Source organism: Geotrypetes seraphini, chromosome 2 (genome assembly GCF_902459505.1).
Source record: "Geotrypetes seraphini chromosome 2, aGeoSer1.1, whole genome shotgun sequence".
Taxonomy (NCBI): domain Eukaryota; kingdom Metazoa; phylum Chordata; class Amphibia; order Gymnophiona; family Dermophiidae; genus Geotrypetes; species Geotrypetes seraphini.
The window spans coordinates 507,110,126-507,128,020 of record NC_047085.1 but is presented as its reverse complement, the minus strand read 5'-3'; the positions used below and the strand labels follow the sequence as shown (position 1 = coordinate 507,128,020).

Genomic DNA, 17,895 nt, shown 5'->3' with positions numbered 1-17,895 from the left:
GGCACCATGCTTTGAGCCAACTATTGATGTCCTCTGTGTTGTGTTTTTTTGTAATCATCTTTATTCATTTTCGACCAGTGACAAAGCAAAACAATAGTCAGCAATATTGCAAAGATATCAAGAACATAGGTCGATACAAGACCAATAACAATAAAGGTGGAAAAGGTATCAGGTCACCATATTTGAAAAATGCTCCCTGCCTCATTCCCAACTTCCCTCCACTCCCCTCCCCCTCTGTTTCTGCCAGATGGATAACAATTATATATGGTAGCAAACTCTAAGGAAAATAGAAAAGAATCAGCCATTCAATAAGTGACTGCAAGCCAGTCCAATAAGGTTCCCATATAGTGGTGAACCACTGTCCCAGTTTGGAATCCATATCCTTAATTGTTTTTCATTCGAATGAAGCTTGTGTAATCGTCAGGGAATGCCACTGTGGTAAGGTAGGCGCAGTTGGTGCCAACCAACATTGCAGGATACATTTTTTTTTCCCCAGAAGAATCATACAATGGAGAAAATCTTGTAAGCCACTGGGTCTGGGATGAGCCACTTGATAATAACCAAACAGCATAAAAAGGCTGGAGACGCCAAACACAGTTCCAAGAGCGCCATACAAAATAAATTATAGCTGTCCAAAAGGAAAGAGTGACATGGGCAGGTTTTACCATTGGAGATATGCTGTGCTCACCAGTATTCTGCTGCTGATCCTGTTTCACAGACCTGGCATTCTATTGGGACCATTCACCGCCCACAACACCTTCAGACTCCAAGGGGAGCTCAAACTCTGCTCAATGTATCAGTGTCTCCTCTCAAGCCTTGAGCACTCCCCTTTGGTGGTGAGAAATCCATAGGGTTTCCCTCTCCCCGCGGGCTCATCGAGAGCTCGGTCCAAAACATATGTCCAAGAGAGGCATCAGAACCTGTGCATTTAGGACAATTACCAGAAGGACACAAGGTCGCCAGAAAAGCTCTATGAGGTAAAATATACATACGAAACAAAAATTTGGAATGCTGTTCATATTGAGAGCATTCAAACTGAACTCTGTGTGAACCTAAACATTGTTGAAATTTAGCAGCTGACAAATTACGTCTATTCCATGACTTTTCCTTTGAGGACTAATTCTCCGCATCTTAATTTAAGCAGTGTGTGTTGGACTAGGTCGAATGCTGCCGAAAGGTCCATGAATCCCAGCAGCACATTTCCTTTAGCTTGATGTTTGAGGACCAGCCTCCTATACCAAAACTAGCAGGAGTGGCTCAAGGCAATCTGCCACCCAAGCATCCAACAAAGGGGTGGGACAAAGGCTGCTGCTCCCCTTCATCTCCCCCTAATCTGCATTTCTCCCATCCTCCCCCACCCCCGGCATCTACCTTCAATTTGTCCTAAAAATTGTTGCCAGGCAGTGCTAGTGAGTCACATGGCTACCCTGTGCCGGTCCCGGTGTCTTCTCTCCACTGTGGCCCGCCCCAACAGAAACAGGAAGTTGAAGGTAAATGTGGGATGGGTAAAATGCTGATTGGGGGAGAAAGGTGAAAGGGTTAGATGCCAGAAAGGGCAGCAACAGAGAGAGCCGACCAGCAAGGTAGTCTGGCCAGCAGCAAGATGCCACTCTCTCAACAGTGCCGCCTGAGGCCACCGCCTCAGTTGGCCTCATTATAGGGTGACCCCTGGCTACTAGTACTGTTTCCATGCTCAGGAGTCTCCTGAACCGTGATTGAGCTTGGTCTAGCTTTGATGAGTTTTCTAGAAGTCTGATATTTGGCAAGTTTGTCTCTTAGTTTAGATACCCATGCTTGGTTGGCTATCAGTCTGTAGTTGTACAGATCTTCTAGGTCTTTTTCTTTGTTCTTCAGAATGGGCTTGATGACAGAGTTTCCATTTCAGTGAGGCCTCTCCTGAATGTAATGATTTATTGATAAGGTCTGTGAAGTAGGCAAGTCCCAGGCCTTCAAGCTCTCTCATCAGGTGTATTGGATGGTGGGCCCGGTTTCACTCTTCTTACTAATATCTTTACCTGTAACTCTGTGATTGATTATAACTCTTCCATTGTGTCTCCTGTTTCCCTTGTATGTTTGTCTATTGATATGTTGTTATTTAGGATGTTGTCTCTGTGTATCTTCTTTATTTTCTCTGTGAAGAAGTTGCTAAATTTTTTACTAGTTAGGGAGCATTAGGTAGCAATTTCTTTCTGGGTTTTCCCTTGCAAACAATATATATTACTTGGTATAGATCAGTGGTTCCAAACCCTGTCATGGGGGACCACCAGCCAGTCGGGTTTTCAGGATATCCCTAATGAATATGCATAAATCATCAATTTAAAAAAAAACTATTTAATCACTCAATTCACAATATTCATTAACTATTAACTTAATATGAAATAATTTTATTAAATACTCTTAAATATACCTCATATAACATAAACCATACATCTAGAGCCCCCCAGTTCATGCATTTACTAGAAATATTCCCCTAAAAAGATCTCATGAAATGTTCACCCATCACCTAGGTATAGCAGCAATCAAATTGCTCCAATATCCAACAACCAGCATACAAAATGCTTGGATACAAAGTTCTCACTCATAAATGTTCATAATTTGCTTCAATTGCATTTATCCCGTTGATCTTCAGTGATGTCCAGTTCACACACAAACAATGTTCTCTTACAGCTTGACACGATTCACGTGTTTTACCATGAGAGAGATTTGCATATAATGGAAGTGATTGGTATGCATAGCTCTCTCATTAAAGATATCCTGAAAACCTGACTGGCTGGTGGTCCCTCAGGACAGGATTGGGAACCACTGGTATAGAGTTTTTGTGGAGTTTCTGACTTTGAGGATCTTGTTTAATAGGTACTCTTTCTTTTGTTTACGTATTTTCCTGATGTAAATTTTGTTTATTCAAAGCAGGTTTTCCTAGATTCCTCATCCTCGTTAGATTTCCTCCATTTTCTTTCGATTTTCCTTTTCTCTCTTTTTAGTTTCATGGTTTCTTCTAATGGGGGTGAATCTATCTTTTATTTGTATATTTGTATTTTTAATGGGGCTACCTCAGACCAGTCCAGGGGTGTAAAAGTCCCTCCTTGAGGGTCGCAATCCAGTCAGGTTTTCAAGATTTACCCAATGAATATGCATTGAAAGTATTGAATTCACATAGATCTTATACATATTCATTAGGGAAATCCTGAAAATCAGACTGGTTTGTGACCTTCAAGGAGGGACTTTGAGACCCCTGGACCAGTTCAATGCTTTGTCCTAGAGTCTCACTCGTTCTGTATGGTCTGTGGTTTTGGTTTCTATATTTCTGAGGTGTATCTCCAGTCTGTTTTTGAATTTGGTGCGGTCTATGAAGCCTCTCCCAATTCTCAGTCTCATTCCGGAGGTTTTGATCATTTCCTACTTTCTGGTTGTCCTATCCCGAAGTGTATTAAGTGTTGGTCTGTCCATAACACTTTTATAGCTCTGGGGTTGCAGTCCCCCATATCTTCCTCCCTGCCAAACAGTACATCTAAAGTGTGTCCTTTAGTGTGGTTTATTTCCTTCACTGTTTGATGTAGTTCTAGTTGTACTATCTGTTGGGCTCTTTGGCGTGCAGGGTCGTCTACAAGAAGGTTATAGTCACCGCATACCCAGATAGAGGAGAATTTTAGGTTGACGTCTGCGATGAGTTTCACTCAATTTTGCCAAACTTCTCTGCCTAGGTCAGGAATGACGTATAATACCATTATGCCCATTGTGTTTGCGCTTCCTACTCTAAGAAGTAACATTCTGCTCCTATTGATTGGATTGTTTTCATTTGCTGGAATCCCAGGTTTGATTTGTGTACGACTGCTACACTCCCTTTTCTCTTACCTATTATATGTTGGAGCATGATGTAGTAGTCTGGTAGGCACGCTTCGCTTATGATGACCCCATTGTTCTCTGTGAGCCAAAATTCTGTTATCATTAGGAAGTACAGTTTGTGTTCTTCTATTAGGTCTGCAATCTGAATCCCCTTCTTGTTCATTGATCTCGTGTTTAGTAGGCCTCCTCTCCATTTTGTTTTTTTGCTTCCTGTATTTATTTTAATGCATGTTCAGTCTGTACTAAGGCCCTGATCTTAAGTAATAGCAAGCAACCACAGAAGGGGTATAAAGGGAACTGTGGAGTAGGATATCAGTAGAGATGTTCTGAAATGAAGTTATGGACCAGCTAAAACCCATGAATTATGATAAAGATCAGACCATAACCTCCTGGCCGTATCTCACTACATCAGTCCAAGACAGGATAGCCCCAACTAAACTTACAAAAGTGAAACAGAAAAATAATCCCTGGTTCACAGACTATTAGCCCTACAGATAGAGTGGGCCTGGAGGAAAAAAAAGAAGAACATTATGTTAATTGGAGAAGAACTATAAAAGAATACAAACTGATAGTAGCTTGATTAAATCAGTCAAGAAACTCATCCAAATTTATTTTCAGGATCTTTAATACTCTAATATCCACTAGAGATATTACCAGACTCCTCCTCACAACACCCTAATGAAGACAGCCTAGCCAGCCATTTCCAGGGCAAGATCAGGACCAAAAGGGAATCATTTACCCATACATTAGAAGATTGCATAGAGATGAGTACTGTACATGTCGATGAGAGAGAAGGAATACCTACAGATAGGTGCTAGAAACAGTTTTCCACTATTAGAACAAATGAGACCTCTAGCTTACTGAAAAGGCTCTAAAAAAAAAAAACCATTGCCATTTTGATATCTGTCCTGCTAGCATGCTGGATCGAGCACCTGCCAAGTTTTTGTTTTGGCTGACAGACCTCGTCAAGATCTCCCTGGCAAAAGGGATCTATCCAACGTTTATCGGCCAGCTCACTGACCTCCATACCCAAAGCCATGGGTCTGGACCTAACCATGATAGAAAACTTTAGGCTGGTAGGAGGTATACCGTGGCTTGCTAAAATGGTGGACTTCTGCATCAATACGCAACTACCTAAATTTCTAAACCTTGTTAATGGATTCCATAACTCACAACATAGCTTCAGGTCAAAGCACAGCACTGAATCCCTACTCCTAGAATTAACATCTAAGGTAAAGTCCTATCTAAGCAAAGGCAAGCAAGCCGTTGTTGCAGTTTGATATCTCAGCCACTTTCAGTGCAGTTGACCACATTACATCTAAAATTGGAAGAGCTAGGTGCGTATGAAATAATAATGAAATGGTTCACAGAATTCTTAGGCAAGAGAATATATGAAGTGAGAAAGGATCGTAGGAAGTTCCTAACGTGAAAAGCCTTTTGCAGGGTTCCACAAGGCTCTCCACTTTCACCATCCTTATTTAATGTATATATAAGCACCTTGGGTAAGCAGTTGTCCTTCCCACAGGTCCACATTTTTTTCCTATGCAGGTAACATTTTTCTCCTTCCCTGGAGGTTGTGCCCTGGGCCAGGGAACATATACAGCCCCTACAGGAGACTCTTTTGTCTCAGTGGTCCACACAACATCATCCACCCCGCATGTAGCTCCCATGGTCAAGGCCAGTGAGGAGCTGCTTATGTAGGTGACTTCACGACTGCTTCTTGAATCAACATTAAATCACTTCAAGTCAAAATGTAAAACTTGATTATTTAATGATGCATATGGAACATAACTGTCCTTTTTAGGACAACTGGGGTATTTTAGGCAAAGCCGTTTTGTGTTTTTGAATTTAATCTCTTCAAACGCATTCCCAGATCTGTTGGTTTTTGTTTTGTTTTTTTTTATTGGAATTTAATTCATTTACAATATCATAAAGATATAAAGGAAAAAAAAGGTTTACATACAAATTCAATACAACAAATAATAATAAAAACAATCCTTTATAAGCCCACTATAGGGGAACAAATTGCTGTTTATCAACTAGATTAAAAAGAAAATCAAGGAAATGAGTTGGGCTCCAAACCCAAATCCTTCCCAACTAAATCAGGACATTAGACATTCCTAACCTAATTCTCATTGATCAATGAAAAGGAAAGAAAAGAAAAGAAAATTCATTTCTGTTCGCAAGCTACCAAGAATTGTTGCAATTGAATGGGATCCCAAAAAATGAACTCAGTGTCCTGTAGCTTAACTAAACATTTACATGGAAATTTCAAATAAAATGAAGCCTCAAGTGCCATTACTCTAGATCTTAATTTAAGAAATTCTTTCCTTCTAAACTGCGTAGCTCTTGAAACATCAGGAAACATACTAACCAAATCCCCACAGAACTTGGTTAGTCTATTTTTAAAGTAAAGTTTCATTAACAAGATTTTATCTGTCTCACTAAAACATGTTAGAATCAGAGTGGACCGAGTCTGTATAACATCTTGTGAATCTTCCAAAAATTCTGTCAGATTAATGTCATCTGTTACCAGATGGTCCACATCTTGAGAAGTAACCTTTTTCTTCTGGGGAATATGATAGCAATTATTAATTGGAAAACTATCCGCATTGGGTAATCCCAGTATTTCTTTGAAATATTTTCTTAATAACATTTCCGGTAGTAACATTTGAGTTACTGGGAAATTAACCAAGTGGAGATTCTTCCCCCGTTGCATATTTTCTAACAGCTCCATTTTTAAATGCAATGACGTAGAATCCTTTACTGCGGATAGTGAAACAGCTTGCAATGTATTACTCTGAGTTTCAATCCCAAATAATCTATTTTCCAAACAATTCAAATTGGCATCCACATTCTGGAACGCATTCCCAGATATGTTGGTATTTCCATAGGTAGTTTTGTTGCAGTGGGTCTAGTGGAGTTGGTGGTCTTGTGTGGATTGAATCATTGTTTTAAAATAGTTAGCTAGTTTTGAGGCTGTTGGAATAGAGGGGTTGTCGCCATTTGTGATGGAAAGCAGGTTAAAAAGAGTCCAGACTAAAAGAGCATTAACTCAGATGGAGTTGTCACAAAATTATTATTAAATGGATGGAACCCCACCAAGAAGCTATATCACTCTCAAAGAGAGAGAAATATAGCTCACTTGATTAAAACTTAGCTCTGTAATATCAAGAACTAAGACTGAGAACATTTTTATAAGCAAACTGAAACTTTATTTCTTTTAGAGCAGAATTAATGATAAAACATTAAAATCAAGCAAGTAAAGTTTCCAAGTTTCCAAGTTTATTAGTTTTTTAATATCCCGACCATCAAATGAATATCTGGCCGGTTTACAGAATATAATAAAAGTAAATAATAATTTAAATATAATGAAGTGAACGAAAATGACATTAACTAGACTAACTGGAAAGTGAGGATAAGAGGGGAAGGAAGGGAGAAGTTACATAAATTAGTTAAGATAGGAAAGGGTGGGGGAAGGATTGAACAAGTGGGGTGTGGTAGCATTGTTGGAGTGATTACTTACTTACATTAAAAAGGCGAAGTAAAAAAGAGAGAAGGGGATCTAGGGACGGTCATAAGCGTCTTGGAATAAGAAGGTCTTTAAGCCAGTCTTGAAATTAATTAGATTTTGTTCGTCCCGAAGGTATTGTGGAAGAGAGTTCCATAGTGTAGGAGCGGTTACTGCAAAGTTAGTTTTTCGGGTGTAGTAGAAATCTTTGAGAGAAGGAATGAAAAGGAGTTTTTGGTCAGTAGATCTTAGTGTGCGAGGGGAACATTGTGGAATTAGTAGTTTATCGAGGAATAGTGGTTGATGGGAATGTTTAATTTTAAATGCGAGTAGAATGATTTTGTAGGTTATGCGGTGAGTGATAGGAAGCCAGTGGGCTTCTTTGAGTAAAGGAGTAACATGTTCAAATTTTCCTTTTTTGTATATTAGTTTTATGGCAGAATTTTGTATTAATTGAAGACGTCGGAGCTCTTTTTGAGGAAGACCGTTTAGAAGAGAGTTGCAGTAGTCTAGGTGGGAAATGACTAGGGAATGTATCAGTATGTTAATTGAGTCAGTGTCTAGTAAAGGGCATAGTGATCAACGTACGCTCTATAAAAAATAAATACCATTTAATTCATGATACCATTATACAACACAATCTTCAAATACTATGTCTCACTGAAATCTGGCTAACTACTGGAGAAGAAGCTTACATAACTCAAGCCTGCCCCCCTAACTACAAAGCTATTTTTCAACCCCGTCAAAATAAAAAAGGAGGTGGTTTAGCCGTTATCTACCATTCTTCAATTATCCTCCAATCTATAACAACTAATCTATCTTCCAATACACCATTAGAAACTCTTCAATTCTCTATTACACGCTCTCCTACTCTCAATTTTCTTCTGATCTATCTACCCCCTCCAATATCAAAACTCTCACTTGCAAGTAGGATCGTTAAGCAAAGATAATAAGCTATACTAGACAAAATTTTCCTAAGGTCAAATTATTAAATTTACTCACAAATACTGGTTAAAAAATCCTTAGAAGACCGCATGGCCTAGTTGAAGAGCTAAGCACAAGGTTGCAGAGAGAGAGAAATGTTGCAACTTGATCTAGGCCTGTGATCCAAGGAACAGCAAAAGAGAGAGAGGGCGGACATGTGTCTGACTTTATAGATGTGTCTGGCTTGAAAGCTGGACCCATGATGCATAGCAATTGTCCCATCTCTGAGGCTGGAGAGCAGTCCCTGAGGATGGCATCGCATCCAATCATAGAGCAGTATTTCAATTCCTTCTGTTTCAAGGCAGATGATGTCTTCTGATTGAATCTTCTTTGAGTGACTTAAAACGGTGTTCCAATATAGAGTATTGTTACTGTCCTGGCCAAATGTGGTGTGATATTCTGCTCTTTTCACTGGTTTTTAGTATTATATCTGCTTAATTTCTCTTCTCCTCCCTGTTTCTTACTTTAAAAAAAAAAATAAAAAAGCACAAAAAAATAAACCCTTCTCTTTCCACTGTTAAATCTTATTTCCTCTTCTAGGAATAAGGGTAAGACTTTATTAACTCTAATTAAATCCTGGTGCCTGTGGCTCAGGGTGACTAAAGTAGAGAAAATCCTGTTATAAATCCTGTGTTTTAGGGTAGCCACTGATTTGTTATAGAACCCGCATTTTTGTTTAAAATACTGTGTGTTAGGTGGTATAGAGCCTGTATTACTGACTTACTAGTTTTTAGCCATTGTGTCTGCTGATTAGGTGGAGAAGGGAGGGGCTCTGATTTACTTCTAAGGTTAACTGCATTATCTTTGGGACAGTGCTGTGAACAAGGCTGCCCTGTGAACTTCAAAAAGCTAAGTTGCTCAACATTTCATATTCTGCTCTTTTCACTGGTTTTCAGCATTATATCTGCTTAATTGCTCTTCTCCTCCCTGTTTCTTACTTAAAAAAAACCAACAAAAAAACACAAAAAATAAACCCTTGTCCTTCCTTTGTTAAATCGTATTTCCTCTTTCCCTTTCCCTTCATAGGAATAAGGGTAAGACTTATAGTCCCACCAACCCCAGGAACCACTTTTCATATATAGAGACCCAAATAATCAGGACTACTCAAATCAAGTCACTTCATAACCAATCAAGATGACCTTTATTCTATGCAATCACTGTGGTGCTTTAATTCCAAGACATACTATTTGGAGGCTTAAGGCTTGCCCCATCTGTCTTGAACTTGCTAGTATTAAGGAGGAGCTCTGCAAACTTAAACAGGAATTGAATACAATTAAAGCAGCTTCCATCACTCCACAAAATCATACCAGCTTACTACCTCTACCTCAAAGAATAAAACAGCCCAGGAATAAATGAGTCACAGTAGGCTCAGGAAGACTGCGACATGTAACACAGAAACATCCACCTTCACAAATATTACCTGTACAGAATTCCTTCGCTCCACTAGTACACTGCAATACTCAAGAAAACAGAAGGGAGGTGGGACTGGAACCAATGAAGGTAACTCAAGAGAAAAAGCGCACCCTAAGCACAAATAAAAAAGCCCAAAACAGAAAACTATTACTGTTGGGGATTCCATCATCAGAGGCATTAACCTTGGAACACAAGGTGAGGAGACCAAAATAGTGAAATGTCTTCCAGGATCCTCAGCTACCAGGAGTTCCAGGCAAATACAGACTATAATTAAGGAAGAAACTAAGGATTTTAACACTGATGTTGTTATCCATCTGGGAACAAATGACCTGGCCAATAACTCCACACTTGCAGCACAGAAAGCTTTTCGGGAGCTTGGTGAGGGCGAGAAACCTTTTGTAAACACTTTAGCTTTTTCTGAAATACTGCCTGCATATGGAAAGGGAGAGCAAAGAGTGAAAACCACAGAGGGCTTTAATAGATGGCTCAAAGCCTGGTGTCATCAAGAAGGTTTCAGGTACATAGGAGGATGGGGAAATACATGGAAGGACAAGAAGCTATATTGCACTGATGGGCTACATATTACTACAGCATGAAAAAGAAACCTTGCAGAGAAATTTAGACAATATTTTTCTAGGCATTTAAACTAGAAGGTGTGGGTGGTGTATGTACGAAGGACAATTATAGAGATCTTCCCTGCAAAAGAAAAGATGTGATAGTAGTAAAGACTGCAACATAAGCAATATCAGCAACTCATTTCTTAGTATTGCAACAGAAAGTGAAACGAAACAAAACTCCATACGAAAAAGGAGGTTATCGCTGAAAAATAGCTGGAAAGCGATGACCACAAATGCTCGCAGTCTAAGCAACAAAGTTCATGATCTGTAAGCCCTGATGTTAGAGGCAGATCTAGATATTGTCGCTATCACAGAGACATGGTTCAGTGAATCACATGGATGGGATGCAAACATACCGGGATATAATCTTTTTATGAAGGACAGAGATGGTCAAAAAGGTGGAGGAGTAGCTCTCTATGTAAAAATCAATATCCAAGCGACCGAAATGCAAGGGACCTGAGGAGAAGAAGAAGCAATATGGATTGCTCTGAAAAGAGAAGATGGAACTTCTATCTATGTGGGTGTAGTCTACAGACCTCCGACTCAATCGCAGCAAATTGATAAGGATCTGATTGAGGATATCCAAAAGTTTGGAAGGAAAGAGGAGGAAAGAGGAGGAAGAGGAGGTTGGGAGATTTCAACCTGCCAGATGCGGACTGGAATGTTCTGTCTGCAGAATCGGACAGAAGTAGGGAGATTGTGGATGCCTTTCAAGAGGCTCTGCTCAGACAAATGGTGACGAAACCCACAAGGGAAAAAGTGATATTGGATCAAGTCCTCAAAAATGGAGAGAATATTTCTAATGTTCGAGTGGGTGCTCACCTGGGAAGTAGCGATCATCAAACAGTTTGGTTTGATATAACGGCTAAAGTGGAGAGAGGCCACACGATACTTAAAGTCCTAGATTTCAAATGTACGGACTTTAATGCAATGGGAGAGTACCTGAAGAAAGAGCTATTAGGATGGGAGGACATAAGAGAAGTGGAAAGACAGTGGTCTAAGCTGAAAGGAGCGATAAAAATGGCTATGGACCTTTATGTGAAGAAAATCAATAAAAACAAGAGAAAAAGGAAGCCGATATGGTTCTCCAACCTAGTGGCTGAGAAAATAAAGGCGAAAGAGTTTGTGAAATATAAAAAAACCCAAGAAGAGGAGAGCAGAAAGGACTACAGGGTGAAACTTAAAGAAACCAAGAGAGAGATACGTCTGGCGAAAGCACAGGCGGAAGAACAAATGGCTAATAATGTAAAAAAGGGAGACAAAATTTTTTTCAGATATATTAGTGAAAGGAGGAAGATGAAAAATGGAATTGCTAGGCTAAAAGATGCTGGGAACCAATATGTGGAGAGTGATGAGGAGAAAGCAAATGTGCTAAACAAATACTTCTGTTCTGTGTTCACAGAAGAAAATCCAGGAGAAGGACCGAGATTGTCTAGCAAAGTTACACGAGAAAATGGAGTAGATTCTGCGCCGTTCACGGAGGAGGGTGTTTATGAGCAACTTGAAAATCTGAAGGTGGACAAAGCGATGGGACCAGACGGGATCCATCCCAGGATAATAAGGGAGCTCAGAGAGGTTCTGGCGAGTCCTATTAAAGACTTGTTCAACAAATCTCTGGAGACAGGAGTGATTCCTGGGGATTGGAGGAGAGCGGATGTGGTCCCTATTCATAAAAGTGGTCACAGGGATGAAGCAGGAAACTACAGGCCAGTGAGCCTCACTTCAGTTGTTGGAAAAATAATGGAAGTGTTGCTGAAAGAAAGGATAGTGCACTTCCTTGAATCTAATAGGTTACAGGATCCGAGGCAACATGGCTTTACAAAAGGTAAATCGTGCCAAACGAACCTGATTGAATTTTTTGATTGGGTGACCAGAGAGCTGGATCGAGGACATATGCTAGACGTAATTTACTTGGAATTCAGCAAAGCCTTTGTTTCAGTTCCTCATAGGAGGCTGTTGAACAAACTTGAAGGACTGAAGTTAGGATCCAAAGTGGTGAACTGGGTCAGAAACTGGCTGTCGGACAGATGCCAGAGGGTGGTGGTTAATGGAAGTCACTCGAAGGAAGGAAAGGTAAGTAGTGGAGTCCCTCAGGGATCGGTGCTGGGGCCAATCCTGTTCAATGTGTTTGTGAGTGACATTGCTGATTGGTTAAAAGGAAAAGTGTGCCTTTTTGCAGATGATACCAAGATCTGTAACAGAGTAGACAGCGAAGAGGGAGTGGAAAATATGAAAAAGGATCTGCAAAAGTTAGAGGAATGGTCTAATGCCTGGCAACTAAAATTCAATGCAAAGAAATGCAGAGTAATGCATTTAGGGATTAATAATAGGAAGGAATCGTATTTGTTGGGAGGAGAGAAGCTGATATGCACGGACGGGGAGAGGAACCTTGGGGTGATAGTGTCCGAAGATCTAAAGGCGAAAAAACAGTGTGACAAGGCAGTGGCTGCTGCCAGAAGGATGCTGGGCTGTATAAAGAGAGGCGTAGTCAGTAGAAGGAAGAAGGTGTTGATGCCCCTGTACAAGTCATTGGTAAGGCCCCACTTGGAATATTGTGTTCAGTTTTGGAGACTGTATCTGGCGAAGGACGTAAGAAGACTTGAGGCGGTCTGGAGGAGGGCGACGAAAACAATAGGAGGCTTGCGCCAGAAGACGTATGAGGAGAGACTGGAAGCCCTGAATATGTATACCCTAGAGGAAAGGAGAGACAGGGGAGATATGATTCAGACGTTCAAATACTTGAAGGGTATTAACGTAGAACAAAATCTTTTCCGGAGAAAGGACAATGGTAAAACCAGAGGACATAATTTGAGGTTGAGGGGTGGTAGATTCAGGGGCAATGTTAGGAAATTCCACTTTACGGAGAGGGTAGTGGATGCTTGGAATGCGCTCCCGAGAGAGGTGGTGGAGAGTAAACCTGTAACTGAGTTCAAAGAAGCGTGGGATGAACACAGAGGATTTAGAATCAGAAAATAATATTAAATATTGAACTAATGCCAGTACTGGGCAGACTTGCACGGTCTGTGTCTGTATATGGCCGTTTGGTGGAGGATGGGCTGTGGAGGGCTTCAATATCTGGGAGGGTACAGATGGGCTGGAGTAAGTCTTAAAAGAGATTTCAGCAGTTGGAACCCAAGCACAGTACAGGGTAAAGCTTTGGATTCTTGCCCAGAAATAGCTAAGAAGAAAAAATTAAAAATATTTTAAATTGAATCAGGTTGGGCAGACTGGATGGACCATTCGGGTCTTTATCTGCCATCATCTACTATGTTACACTTTAAACTGCCTCTCTGCTTGGAGGACTTATACCACACTGACATTGGTAGAGCCAATCAGACATTCACTATCATGTGGCAGATAGATGAATCATATTCTCAGTGATGAGAGACAGAAGGCACATGAGGAATTCAGTGTTTCATAGGTAAATCTGATACAGAGAAAGTCCCTGGTGCCAAGATTGTAGCATGTACATAGCATAAAACAAAGAATAAGAGCATATGAACAGCCCTACTGGGTCAGACCAATGGTCCATCAAGCCCAGAAGCCCATTCTCATTGTGGCCAAACCAGGTCCCTAGTACTTGGCCAAAAACCAAGGCGTAGCAACATTCCATGCTACCGATTCAAGGCAACCAGTGGCTTCCCCCTCCAGGAAATTGTCCAAACCTTTCTAAAAACCAGTTACGCTATCCGCTCTTACAACAACCTCCTGTGAAATCTAGACACAATTTATGGATTTAAGGCAGCACAGACAAGAGCGAGTCTACAATACCAAAGCTATTTGAGAGTGCAGAAAGAACCTGTTGATTCACAGCCACTGGCTTATTCCATGAAGTAAATTTTTAGATTGAATGTTGATTTAAGCTTCTATTACACTCAGTACAGATATTTGATAAGTTTCTTCTATGGATCCGCTGAGGTTTTTTTTAGATTTGAAAGTTGAGTGAAGCTTTTATTACACAAAGTACATTTATATGATTTATCTCCTGTATGGATCCTCTGGTGTACTTTTAGAATTGAAAGCTGAGTGAAGCTTTTATTACACAAAGTACATTTATATGGTTTATCTCCTGTGTGGATCCTCTGGTGAATTTTTAGTTCTGAAAACTGAGTGAAGCTTTTATAACACACAGTACCTTTATACGGTTCAATACATGTAAACGGCTTGTCTCATGTGTGGATCCTCTGGTGTGATTTTAGATGTGAAGGCTGAGGGAAGCTTTTATTACACACAGTACATTTATATGGTTTATCTCCTGTGTGGATCCTCTGGTGTACTTTTAGATATGAAAGCTGAGTGAAGCTTTTATTACACACAGTACATTTATGTGGTTCAGTACATGTAAATGGTTTGTCTCCTGTGTGGATCCTCTGATGTGCTTTTACATTTGAAAGCTGAGCAAAGCTTTTATTACACAAAGTACATTTATATGGTTTATCTCCTGTGTGGATCCTCTGGTGAATTTTTAGATGTGAAAGCCGAGTGAAGCTTTTATTACACAAAGTACATTTATATGGTTTATCTCCTGTGTGGATCCTCTGGTGAATTTTTAGATCTGAAAGCCGAGGGAAGCTTTTATTACACACAGTACATTTATTTGGTTTGTCTCCTGTGTGGATCCACTGGTGAATTTTTAGATCTGAAAGCCGAGGGAAGCTTTTATTACACACAGTACATTTATTTGGTTTGTCTCCTGTGTGGATCCACTGGTGAATTTTAAGATGTGAATGCTGAGTGAAGCTTTTATTACACACAGTACATTTATATGGTTTAGCTCCTGTGTGGATCCTCTGGTGTACTTTTAGATCTGAAAGCCGAGTGAAGCTTTTATTACACACAGTACATTTATATGGTTTATCTCCTGTGTGGATCCTCTGGTGTCTTTTTAGATCTGAAAGCTGAGTGAAGCTTTTATTACACACAGTACATTTATATTGTTTATCTCCTGTGTGGATACTCTGGTGAATTTTTAGATGTGAATGCTGAGTGAAGCTTTTATTACACACAGTACATTTATATGGTTTATCTCCTGTGTGGTTCCTCTGGTGAATTTGTAGACCTCTAAGGAAAGTGAAACTTTTATTACACTCAGTACATGTAAATATTTTCTCATTTTTATGATCCCTTTTGTGCATACTGAGTTCTTTCTGGTGTTTTTCTCCTTTACTCTTGCCCTGGAGGAAAATAGAAGTTACTTTATCACTATTATTAATTTGGAAGGGTCTCTTTGCTAGGTGTTTCTTGTCCTCAGGGATGTTACTGAGCTTTCTGTCATTTCTCTCACACTTAATGACTCCATCCGTTGTGTCTCCTTCAGGGTGTCTCTGTTTCTTTGATTCTTGCTTGCAATTATTTGCATTAATATTCTCAGGTCTCTGGAAAACATTCATACTGACATTTTCTGACTGTGTTTGGATTTGTTCCATTTTTATCGGATTTTCTCCTTGATTCTTTATTTTCTTCCATGTGTGTTGGATCTTATGATCTGTTGGATATAAACAGAAGGTATTTCTCATGAGTTAGAAAATAGCAGTGCTTTATACGATAAAACCTGTACATAATGAGAGAAAGATAGGTTGTATCACACCAGGTGTTACCATGTATGGATTGAGAATTAGTCAGTTTCCTATTTGTAAACCATTTTTTTCAAGCATATATGTCCACACAGTGCAAGTTTGTGAGATGCTCCTTGGAAATGGCAGTGTTGAGAGTTAAAGGAGTCAATTATGTAAAACTCTGAGTGCTCTGACAGTAATCTATAGGTTTTGCATATAGGTATAGGAATCGCATATAATCCACTTGTTCCCACCTATTTGCACAACATCCCCTCCTACCTATGTGGAATAGCTCTCAGGCATTAACTTAAGGAATAGCACTTAAGAGCATTTACAAGGACTCCTGCCATGTCACCTCCACTGTGGCATGTAACTGCCATTTTAGCATGAAACTTACACGCCAGAGTGACAATTAACATATGGCATACTGTATAGAATCATAGAGAAGATCCCTGAAGAAAGAGAATATATTATAATATCCTAGGACAAGCAGGCAGATATTCTCACATGTGGGTGACATCATCCATGGAACGCGACATGGACCTTCAAAGTGAACTGTCACTTTAAGAAAGCAAAAGACTACCCGTGCCATGCATACACAGGTGCCTTCCCACCCACTGCCAGCTCACGGCACCATCAGTTCATTGTTTGTTGCAGAGCGGAGAAGATGTCATTTGAGAGACAAGGGGGAAAACCTCTGCTTGCCCTGGATTGGTAGCATGGAATGTTGCTACTCTTTGGGGTTTGGCCAGCTACTAGTGACCTGGATTGGCCACCGTGAGGACGGGCTACTGAGTTTGATGGACCTTTGGTCTGACCCACTCAGGTTATTCTTATGTTCTTATGCATTTTTAATATACGTGTATTACTTGCATTTATTTTCTGCATAACATAAGAATAGCCTTACTGGGTCAGACCAGTGGCCAAACCAGGTCACTAGTACCTGGCCAAAACTTCCCCCATGTTTTTCTCAATAACAGACTACGGACGCTGTCCACTTTTAACACAACCTCTGGCAATCCGTTCCGGAGCTTAACTATTCTATGAGGCCAGGCTTCTCAAAAAACCGCGTTAAAAAGCAACGGTCTGCTAACGCAGCCATTTTGATATGAATTGAAAAAAGTGAGACATTAAAAAAACAAAAAACAAAAATTACACATGCAGATGCGGTCGGTGGACAACAGCGAAGATTCGCTAAATGTGTACATGCCCATCACTGGTGACAATGATGGGCACTAGCGAAAACAATATGCGTTTAAAAAGCCCCTACAACACGCCATCCCCTTAACTCCACATAGATACATAGAGGGCAGACTTCCTCCTCCCTGCTGGCCTGCCTGCATCGTCTAAAATGGGCCTTCCCCTTCCTGGTGCATCTTGGGATGAACCGGGGAGGGGCTTGAGGCTCTGATTGGCCCAAGTGTATAAAGCCCTTCCCATGGGGCCGGAGGCTCTGATTGGCCCAAGTTGTCCATGGGAGGGGCTTCATACAACTTGAGCCAATCAGAGCCTCAGTCCCCTCTCCAGTGCATCCCAAAATGCACCGGGGAGGAGAAGGACCATTTTGGACGACACAGGCAGGCCTGCTGGGAGGAGGGAGTCCATCCTCCGTGCATCTATGTGGAGGTAAGTGGGAAGGGGTGGCGGGCGAGTGGGCATCAGAGCCAGTGGTAGGCATGGCAGCGGGGAGAGTGGGCATCTCTCACTGTGAGATGTCTTAGCAGCGGGGAGAGTGGGCATCTCTCCCGCTATAAGGGGGGGATGTTCACTGCCACTGCAGTGGAGGGGTGTTGTGATGCAGTGGGAGAGAGAATGGTCATCTCTCTCATTGCATCACAACACAGGCTTTCTAGCAGTCTCTGACACTGACTGGCACCGCTAGACCAGTTGCTTATTTTTGCCGCAAAATGGCTTGGTATTTTTTAAGAATCCCCTTTGCATGTCTTTGTTGGAGACTGCTAGAAAGCTTACT

The 17,895-nt window shown here is 40.7% G+C and overlaps 1 pseudogene; it reads right to left on the bottom strand.

Moving 5' to 3' along the window:
- Positions 1 to 17,895, bottom strand: part of LOC117354589 — an 80,504-nt pseudogene that overhangs the window by 30,619 nt on the left and 31,990 nt on the right.